The sequence below is a fragment of the Trachurus japonicus genome, chromosome 4, assembly GCF_045865225.1.
Source record: "Trachurus japonicus isolate A0001 chromosome 4, Traja_1.0".
Taxonomy (NCBI): Eukaryota; Metazoa; Chordata; class Actinopteri; order Carangiformes; family Carangidae; genus Trachurus; species Trachurus japonicus.
Genome location: NC_140910.1, coordinates 11,759,262 through 11,770,424, shown reverse-complemented (window position 1 = coordinate 11,770,424; position 11,163 = coordinate 11,759,262). Strand labels below are relative to the sequence as shown.

Genomic DNA, 11,163 nt, shown 5'->3' with positions numbered 1-11,163 from the left:
CCCTCCTTTTTACGTCTATGATCAAATACAGACAGCCACAGGAACCAAGACCGAAAATACTGCAGCACTGTGGATATATACAGTCTCTTTTGACTGTTAGGGATAGGCATGTTTGCTTAACACCATCCAGTCTTTAAAAACAACTCACTAGAGGTGACTAGAGGCTAATCTGTATTATCCTGTTTGATCAGAACATCTGCACTGCTCGTCTCCTTTCCTGCACTCATTCACCCCCTGACACTGAGAGGTATGCACGAATGGCAAAGTAATGTGAGTCTGACCATCTGTCTGTCACCGTTTTTTTTTATGTTTCCTTTTGATCGTTGGGGGGTCGGTGGGGGTGAAGGGGGTGTAGGTAGCATGCTGTAGTATCTGAGTCTTTATTAATGATGTTACCTTCTTCAGCAAAGATCCCCAGGGCACCGAAGGAATGCTGCTTGACCTAGGAGGGGAAGAAAGACGAAAAAGGGAGCAGTGAGCTGTGGCCGTGGGTGGCCTGCCTCTTCACTGGGTCTCTGCAGATCCATTCAGCCTCATATGGTTTGGATCATCACTGCCGAGCCTTTCAAATGAATACAGCATGGTGGGGACTTTGGGTCGCCCACTACCTAATGTATGATCTTTATTAGGGCGCAGCTTAAGTGGACCCATCTTATTGAAATATTGGCCTCTTTGAAGTGGCTGGGGTCTGTGGGGTATAGTATGAAATTGAGGAAGCCCATGGTGGATCGTCTGATGTGAATTAGAGTGAGTGTAGGCATCTCTGACAGGGCAGGTGGGAAGCTCAGAGTGACACATAGGCCTACTGTACTTGCTGTAACATTAACAGAAAAGGCAACAACGCCAACGCCATCTAGTGGAGGAAGATATCTTAAAGGTGTACAGAAAAGAAAATTGAATTTGAGCCCACTCTGGGTCATAAAATTAGTGTAATAACTCATATTTCAGACGATGTAGGCCAAACTTTGTGCAAAATTCTATTTTTGAGTAAATGCGGGATAAAAGTGTGGGGGTTTTTTCCCGCATTGGATAATGCAGGCGCACGGATTATACGTCAGCCTGCGCACGATTCACCAGCCACTGATATTGGATCCATCATCCGTCAATCAAATGTCTGAGACACACACACACACACACACACACACACACACACACACACACACATACACACACGGAGCTCGGGCTCGCCCCAAGCTTTGAATGTCCCGCCCGCTCGATAACGACCAATCAAATTTATTTTCCTTACTCGGGTAAACTCCTGCGGCTCATGACAACTCGGCGCGACAAGCAGGACAAACGGCCATTTTTGTACACCTTTAAATGTTTTTCAGGCCAAGGACCCCCAAACTAATGGAGAGAAGAAGCAGAGACCCCCTAAAATTGTGTATTATGGGGAGGTGTTTAGCTCAGTTGGTAGAGCACCCGCCCCAAAAATAACTAGGCCTAGGCTACTTTAATTTTTTTTTTCAACACTCAGCTATTCAAATAAGACAGGTTTACCTTGTTACCTGTAATATTCCTCCATACTGCTCGTCCATGGCAATCCAAGTTTCCTGAAGGGATAATAGTCCAGAGTTTACTCGAAAGGACATGATTTTGGACATTTTTACAGCCTAAACAGTATTGAATTTAGCCTACCTGGGGCGCGCTCTCGCGTTCACGCAAGGCATGCCGTGCCAGACACAAACAGGTCCATAAAACTACACAAAAACCTTGAAATATTCCTCCACACCTCTCGTCCGCGGCAACCCAAGTCCTGAAGGGACACCCAAGTTTACCCAAAGTCCAGAGTTGACCCAAAACGACGTCATTGAGGCAAGTCCAGTCACGTCCGCGTGCGTGCAGCGTGGCGTGAACGGAGAAATCACACCAGGCAATAAGTGTGTGGAACCATCTGCTTCGAAGTAAGTTTTCTCTTAGTAATGAGGTCTAGTCTGAGAGTATTTGAGGAAAGGATTAAAACAGAACGAAGACCAAAAACTGAAAAGATAAACTTAAAAACAAGGTTTACCTGAATTATAAACATATAGACCCTCTTGTTTTTGCTTGGTAATATGGCCGTGTTCCTTTAACACACTTTTATAACATTGACGTTTAGCCATAGCATTAGTCTAAGTTACTGTAACTTACTGTATAGCCTATGTGTCACCACGTTAGTTAGGCTACCAGTAGGCTACACATAAGGCTACACAGCTAAGCTATCTAACAGTTAATGCTAATGAACTCTTTGTTAACCCTTGTCTGGTCTTTTTTAGCAACAATTTGTCGCAACAAAAATGATTGAACAGAGAAAAAAAAGTGTTAAAAATAAAATTAACATGAACTAAATTAGTCATATGATGAGGCAAGTTAAAATCCTTTATCTGTTAAATTAGCTTAAGATAGATGATGGCGCACTTCATAAATGGCTTGCTTAACGTTATATCGCAACAGTGCAACATATTGCAATGCACGCTTTGAAATGGGCTTACTTTTAGTTGGCCTGGGAGTCCATGCTGTGTAGCTGCAATTAACAAACAGAACCAGACGAGGGCGTCCTTCTACCGTCTTTTAATCCTCCATCTCTCCCTTTCAGTGTTTGTCTCTGCAGCCTTCATGTCCTCCTCACTCAATACAAAACGTCATTAGCCTTTAATTTTGGACATCAAAACAGTCCTGAAATAAATGTGCTTTTTATTCTCTCCAGACACGTCATCCTCCAGAGAGAGAAGTGATGTCTGTCACTGTGCCTGCCCCAAGGAGCGACAGCTGACATTTCAGTGTCAGTGAATATTAGGAGCTGAACCGGTCACAACAGGGCTGTTGTGACCTGGAGGATAAATTACATCACATGAGTTTTTCCTTAGTTACAAAGTCACACCAACTTTTCTTTTCTACATTTTGTGGAAGCTACCCAGCTGTTCCCCATCAGTAACACTATTCTGCATCCATTGTGTGAAGTTGCACTCTTGAATGATTGGGTAATATGAGCTCCACATCTTTTTTCCGGGCATGGAAGGAAGCACTTTAACATTGCAGATATTAAATCAGTTGAAACGAAAGAGGTGCTCCCACCCACCCCATTTCTGTCCACCCACCGGCCTGTCTTAAGTCATAGTGTTTGGTTTGTACGTCACGCGGCTAAACAGGGCTCGGTGGTGGTAATTGCTCTGTCTGCCCCAGACTGCCTGAAAGCAGCTGCATCATCTATCCACTCAATTTACTCCTAATGTGTGTTACTGATTGAACCGGCAACGAGGGCAGGAAAAGTGACAAGGCCGGATAGAATCACCCCCTCTGTCCCTCTGCACACAACTTTCCTCCTCCTCTTCCACCTCACCCTCACCCTCTTTCCCCGCTTCCTTCCTGTGTTTAGCGTTGCCAATGTGAAGTCCCTCCAGCGGTTCATTAATGGGGAAGGTTAATGTCGGTGCACGCGCTGCTCATACAAACAGCACTCCTCCACCTCACCCCTGCCAGCCCCCCCCCTCCCTGCCCCCATGTCACCTTCTCCGCTCTCTTGAGCCCTCTCTTTCGCCTCTCACTTTGCAACCAGAGCAAGACAGCAACGCAGTCGTGACTAAGGGCCTCCCTCGATAAAGAGTGACTACCATTTAGCTCTGTCTGCGCACTGCTCCGGATCTCTCTGTTCTTCCCCAGTGGACTTGAATAAACCCCAGGTTTCAGCTCCTCCATATAGATGCCTCATGCTCCTGCATTCACGAGGATCTGTTAAAACTTCTCAAGTGTTTTTTTAAAATTCAACAGTAGACCATCTTGACCTTGCTTTAGTCAGGCTTCACACAGATATAATAAGACATGCTTTTGTTTGTGGCAGAATTCTTGGGCAACAAATACAATCTGTATCAAATTATTGTCATATAAGTATTATATGAATAGTCATTTTCCTTCTTATGGAGTGGTGACTGCAACTTAGATCATCTCAGTCAACAGTCTCTGTCGGCTTTTCGCTGCACGTTAACTGCTAATTTGCGTAGCAGTTACGTTATGTGGTGATGGACTGTAGAGTGTGGGGGGATGCATATCAATAATCGTCACAGTATTTTCATTATACAAGCACTGTAAACAGCATAAAGGCTCAACTAAAAGGGCCATGCTGTGCCTCTTTTTGTTTGTTATTTCGACATCTCTCTACCAGTTGTTTGAGGCTGGCCAATCTGCTCCTGATCACAAACAGATTGCTCTGAGTGTCTGACCCAGGCTCTGCAGAAGTCAGTTTTTATGTCAGTAGTGGGTATTGTCCCTTGATTGGTATCGATCTCTTGTGAAGTGGTTTGCAGCTTTCTCCGTCAGAGGGTCTTCAGTTTCATGCACTGCCACAACTGAACCATCATTCCAATTTGTTCTTTTCTGTGATACAATAATATCTCTATAATCCCAGCTAAAACACAATTTAAAAAGTAACAAAGTTATTTCAGAGTGGGAGTTTTGTATGATGTCATGTGTAATTGTTGGACACATATTTCAGCCATAATTGTGACCATTATATACATGGTACTTCACACTCAGCTCCACTAGTTTACGCTCATTTAATTGAATCGAATCAAGGATTGAAAAGCAACATTTGCAATTTTACATGAAGAAATATGCGTTTACATGCTTGTGATTGTGAATCATATGCCAGCAACCATCTGCCGTCTTTACACTCTAACTTGCCTTATGTTGCCTTGACATCTTATTATACAAACAGTGATTGTCAGACCTCATTGAAAGCTGCCACATTCTGTACTGCTAATTGGTATTCAACTGGTTATGAGTCACTTTCTGTAGGCAGCAGCCACCACTTTCTGTAGTTGTTCCCTGGTTTGCTGGCACATCAGTCGCAGACACTGCAAAATTATGTAATGTGGCAAGGTAAGAAGACTTGAAAGTCACGGTGATGTATAACAAACACAGAAAAGTGTATCGGAAGATCATGGATCACAAATAGACTTTTTGGCTCTTTCCCAACACTGACTGAAGGATACTTTGTAGAAGATGTAGTTTCAACAGCACAAACTTTTTGTTTGACACCACAGGCAGTTTGAAGAGAGAAACTTGAGCTTGATCTTCTTGAGATACTGTAAAAGTTGAAGTTTGCCCACTCCTTGGAAAAGTTAGTCAAAGTCAATTAAACGTATGAATGTATGGCGTGCTGCTGTTTTATGAGATGTCCTTCAGGTATTCATAAAAGTCAGATGTGCAGTATAATAGCATTATATAGTGGTATTAAAAATCTATGTATGTGCTGTGTTTTTATTTTATTTTCAGATACATCACAACCAGTTTGGACCCTTTGAAGCTATAACATTCACAACCGCCATGGTCAAGTTCAACCTCCTTCTAAATCCATCCATGGTGATAGTGGCGTGTCATACCCTTATCAGTCAGCATCTTGGTGAGAATAAAAAAAATCTATCTTAGCACATATGTAATGCATTTTGAATGTTGTTGTGAATGGAGTCAGCCAAAGTCACCCCAGGATGCCATCAGGATATGAGTCACAGCTGTAAAACAAGACAAGTGCCTTCCAGTCGTTCTGGTGTGAAGGCTTCACTTTCGCTTATGTTGCATTATTTCATCACCAAAGGATTGTATATCAGTACATTTTGAGATTTGTCTTTCCCTTGGGTGTGTGTATCAGGTATTAAAGAAAACCAAATAACTGCAAACAAATGTTTGTTGCTTGAATTACATTAGAAACTGTTACCCCTCCAGGCGTGACGTTGCTTTAGGATGGCCATGTGGAGAAGTTCTTCATACAGCACATCACACAACGTACGTAGGTAGGTAATGATTCTCCTGTTTGCCTGTGTGTATGTGTTTGTGTGTGAACATGAGCTCTTGTTTTGTCACTTGAAAGTATACGCAGTACATTTTGGGATCTTTTTTTTGGTCTCTGTTAAAGTGAAGTAGATTTGTTTTGAGCCTTTCATCATCATCTGATGCGTTTGTCTTACCTGTTTTGTCCGATTCATTGCACTGGCAGCACGGATTGAATTGCTGTCAGACTTGTTCTCATCAGACCTCATGCAGAGCTTACACCCTGTAAAACGGGACATAACGTGCAAGATCATGTAGAGAACAACATAAAAAAAAATGACACTATGTAGTTGGTAATACCTACTGTTATAAAATAAAAAAAATAGTAAAAAGAAAACAAACAGAGAACATTACTTTTATTTACCTTACTAGTTTGTTCATGCATGCATACAGTTGTTTAAAGTTTGTAGATGCTACAGTGAAACTTGAACTCTGAAAATAATTTTTCTCAGACTTGTTGGACCTAAAAAAAACCCACCTTCGTACTGTTTAGCCTCCTCCAACTTCCCAGTCTGTCTCACTGCAAGCTAGCCCTTTAAAGACTCTTGACTGCACAAGCACGGATGCTCATGCTGGCAGCAGTTGCCACGGCAACAAATGACTGAAGTGTATCTGTTGCCACTGTTGCGTTGAAAGCTGTCACAAACAGACAAATATAACGAAACAGAGGAGGGAAAGTTTTGATTCTGTCTTTCAAAATTGAGGGCCATGTGACAGCTGTGAAACCGTCTGACTCTGATTCACTGCATTCAGGCTAAAAATGAATCAGTCAGACATTGAAACAGGCTCAAGTATGCATTGACTAACATAACTATTGATTACTGTCAGTGTCACTGTGGTTTTTACAATGCCACTCTTGATATTTGCAGCTTTTTTGTTGTTGTTGCATAATGTTTTCTAGTTGATTAATGCGCTTCCTTGCCTATATCTCTCTGATCATCAAGACTGATGAATTATAGCAGAGAAATAAATCAATCCCTCTGCCATATATGGGAGCTGTTCTCTTGCAATGCCAGGCAAAACAGGCAACAGTGGATGGGAATAAATGGTGACTGAAAAAAGACTGACTGCTGTATAAATATTTAAACAAGCAAAAGGGCAGATGGGTCTTTAGAATTAATTACCCCGCTCAGTGTAAATATGAACATTAGGGGTGACTTACAATGAGTAGAGGCATCACGCTGGAGTCTATGCAGTATTAATGACCAACAGCAAAAGGCTCCTCAGCTCTTAAAGTGGAATATGCCTACTGGACTACAGACTTAGGCCTTGCAAGGTGATTGTTGCTATCCAGAGAAATGCAACATGCAAAACAACAAGACTCAAGGGGTCTTTATTATAAGTCCTTATAATGTTGTGAAGAGCCTTATGCCATTTTATCAGCCCTCTTAGGCCATGCCTATGTACAGTGGTGGTTTAAACTAAATGTACTAACATGCTCACAGTGACATATACAGTAGCCTAATATTCCTGCAGTTATAACTAAGGCTTACCATGTAGTCTTACCATGTGTACCATCTTATCTGAGCATTTTACCATGCTTATTTACTAATTAGCAATAAGTGCAAAGTAAAACCCAGTACAGTGTCAGTGGCATAAACTTTGCAGATATTTGGTCACAAAACAAAGTCCTGTTCTGGACAAAGTGAAAGTTTAACAACAGAGGAGCGCTACAAGAAAGGTCAAACTACATATGTGTAATAGTGTAATTCATCCTCTGGGGGACTTGAATGTGTGTATACTGTAAGTTGTATGGAAGATTGTCATTGGTGGCACCAAAACTTCATGGCCAACCATCAAATTGTTGTTGAGAGTAAAGATCTGCAAAATACTCCATTATCTGATTAAAATGTGAAATTATGAAATATATCAGGTTACAATCAATAATACAAATACATGTAAAAAAGTATGCACTTAATTGAAAAGAAAGGTGCAAACAGTATAAATGGAGAAAATAAATAACCTATTCAAAATCAGCATTCTTACATATATTAATACACAAAAATTATATCAGTTGAGTTTGATTCATTATTGTCAGAATGTAATCCAATATTGTAACAATAATACAACTTGACAACTCTAGCTGGTGGCGTCGTGCAATTTTGAACATAAAATGCACCGGAAAAGATAGAGGAACAAGGTTATATATAGTCAAAGACCTCTAAACCCTGAAGTCGTAGGTACAGCATGACATAAGTCCAAAAACCACTCTGCTAAAAACCCTTTCTATTCATTGTTGAACTTGTTGAAAGTTGCACATAATTGCCCCTTTTAATGTTTTTTTATATAACCGCAGTGGTGGAGGTGGCAGGGTAAGAGCTGTTAAATGTTGGAGACGTTAGGAGTGGGTAGAAGAGCTTTCAGTAGCAAAAGGGAAGAAAAAGTAATTTCTGGAAATAATGGATATCGATGATTACAGGAAGAAATGAAGCGCAGACAGTAACAAGGTAAGCAAACATGGACTGTCCATGTGACAAAAGCACAAAGCAACCAATATTTCCCTGTGTGTGTCTCTATCTACAATGCAGGAAAGTACACACATACCTCCCACACATCACACACTCTTCACTACACACACACCCTCCACACTTGTGCCCACACATCCACACATTCTAGTTCATGCAGTTAGGTTATAAAAACGCTCTCTCTACACACACACACACACACACACACACACACACACACACACACACACACACACACACACACACACACACACACACACATAGCAGTCACAGTCACAGCTACCTACCTCATGCCCCTGTGGCTCAGCTGGCATCACTCATGCTCTGTGAGCTGTTACAAAACAAAAGGTCTTCATCCCCCCATTGCCAAACATTACTCACTGCTCTCACAGAGAGAGGATGCTGTGTGTTACATGTAGTGGGCCGCTCTATTCAGTATTTCTGGAAATAGGAAGGACATGTGGGCCATTTTGTCTCCTGGACGATACGTAATCTTAACAGAGAAGAAAGCCACCTACTGAGGACACTGAGAATTTTAGTGACAGCGAATACAACTATTTTGAAACAGTCTATTATAAACTCCCCCTCTTTCTTTTGTGTGAGATCTTGTCTTTTTTGTATTGGGTGAGGGCAAGTAGTTTTTTAACCACATTTTTCTTACATAGTGTGTTTCCTGTGTGTTGTCACATATAGCTCTAGGGGTTGTGAGGGAAAATCACATCAATATTTGTCCAAATGACAATTTTGTGCTCACTGTGTCATATTACTGTAGAGTAATATTTGATGCAGGGAATGAAACTATCTTGTGCTGCAGCGATGAAGTTCCACCATTGTTCAGATTTTAAAATGTATTTTTATGTTAATGAATGACGAGCTTAATATTCATACTAATGGGGAGGGTGAATCTGAATGGGTGCCAATTGTTTCCACCAGGCCCTAATTACAGTAAGAAGACCAGAGAAGCTCCATTACTGTGTGTGTGTGTGTGTGTGTGTGTCATGAGTGGACTGATTGAAATGTGTGAAAGGGAAAGGGCACACTCCATAATGAGATTACACTTGTCACGACCACCCCCTGCCCCCCCCCCCCCTTTTTTGTATGTAACAGCATCCCCCACAATACACATATACACACGTACACCCTCGCACTCATGCACATCTTCACCTCATGTTTATAAGTATGTGCTTTGTAGAACTGTGGGCTTATTACTTATCTTCTAACAAGCTGTCAGAGGGTTGACGTATTGTCTTTGTCCATGTTGATCTAAAAAAAAAAAAAAAAATGACAGGGTGGCACTTTATACTGTTTAAAATATGTCATTTTTTCCCCAATTTGTTTTGTTGTGTGCTTTCCCTCAGGATGTTTGCTTGCGGTTTGGATGAGGAAGAGGAGGAAGATGAGCCCGTCTCTTGGGAGACAGATGTCATCTACCCCCCAGGTAAGCATGTGCTATATAAAGCCTATCCTGGAGAGTAACGAGAGGATAAGGCCAGAGGGGGCTGAAAGACCTCAGATTGACACAACAGATGTTATGTTAGCATGAGACTGGAAATACACACCACTACTAAATGATTAACAACCACTATTTATCAAAATCAGGGAGAAAATAATGTGCACATTAAGTTTTTATGACCCATCACTACATGCATGTTCATACTGGTGACTAAGATTGCCCCTCTTCAGTTTACATAACAAAATATGTTATATAAAACAATAATATATATAACAAATTGATTTTTTTCTTTTTTTACTTTCTGTCTGGGATTCTTTGTCTTACATCAGTTACAGTATCTTCAAACATGTAAATAATGCTGAGAGAGTATTCGGTAGCAGTTCACAGTGAAATGGGATATATTATATATTAACACAAAATCAAATGTGCCTGTTATACAACATGACCTTATTTTTGCTGAATGCTGTCTAGACCTGCTGTTTGTACCAAACATGTTTCTGGGATAAATTAAGTGTGTCTGCTGCCCATATTCAGCTCCCACATTCATCTTTCACTCAGCTAGCCTGTGACACACACAGTAATACACCTCCTCAGTCCCTTTTCAGTCTTGCCTGACTCCACTGCTCAGTCTCATCGCTTTTTGCTCGAGTCTTTTTACTCTCTTCTCTTGGCTGTACTCTCTTACCTCGGCCCTTATTTAGCCACCTTTTGTCCTTGTCACAGACTCCTTTAGGAAAATAGCCTTTCTCCCCCGTGTGATGAGGTACTTCACCATGGCAGGGTTGGGTGGTAGAGGATGATGATCATTACCTTGTAATGATGGTCTGTTCCATTTGTAATCATGGGGGTTTTGTGGTCTGTATGTCTCCCTCTTTATTACAGTATTTTCCTGTTCAATTTGATGCGGCTACATTAGACAACACAGGTTAGAAATAACAAGAGGCATAATGTGTTACGGGTTACTCAAAAGCTTTGCGTCTACAGGTTGTGCTGGTTTCAAGACATACAAAACAAACAGGAACAAAACACAGTGGATATGTGACAGTAAGATTACACCTGATTCAAAGAAAATTTTGGGTAGTTTGAATGTGATAGTGACCATTGTTGTCAGTATACAAATATGTCTCTGTAATCTGTGAATCCTGATTGTTAAAGGTTAAAGAATTGGACTGAGAAATATGGAGTTACATGGGTTGTCTGTAATTATGTCTGTGCTGGGATGCTGTTGTAACGGCATAATGGCTGATACTGAATTTTATAGGTGTTTGTTGGTGGAAGCTTATTAGGGATTGTGTTCTTGTTGCAGCTGTAGCAAGTTCAACTATGGTCAAATCTTAAGTACAAGCAGGGATGAAATAGCTTGAAGCTCATCATGATGAATGAGTACATGACTATGCTTTCAAAGGTACAAATGATAGGGAATATGGAAAGTAATTTACTCCT

The 11,163-nt window shown here is 41.1% G+C and overlaps 1 long non-coding RNA gene across 1 annotated transcript; it reads left to right on the top strand.

Moving 5' to 3' along the window:
* The first annotated feature begins 5,257 nt into the window (after positions 1–5,257).
* LOC146988517 (uncharacterized) lies at positions 5,258–9,702 on the top strand. Its single transcript, XR_015035761.1, has 3 exons — positions 5,258–5,377; positions 5,698–5,765; positions 9,626–9,702. It is a non-coding gene; the product is annotated as an uncharacterized LOC146988517 (long non-coding RNA).
* The last annotated feature ends 1,461 nt before the right edge of the window (positions 9,703–11,163 follow it).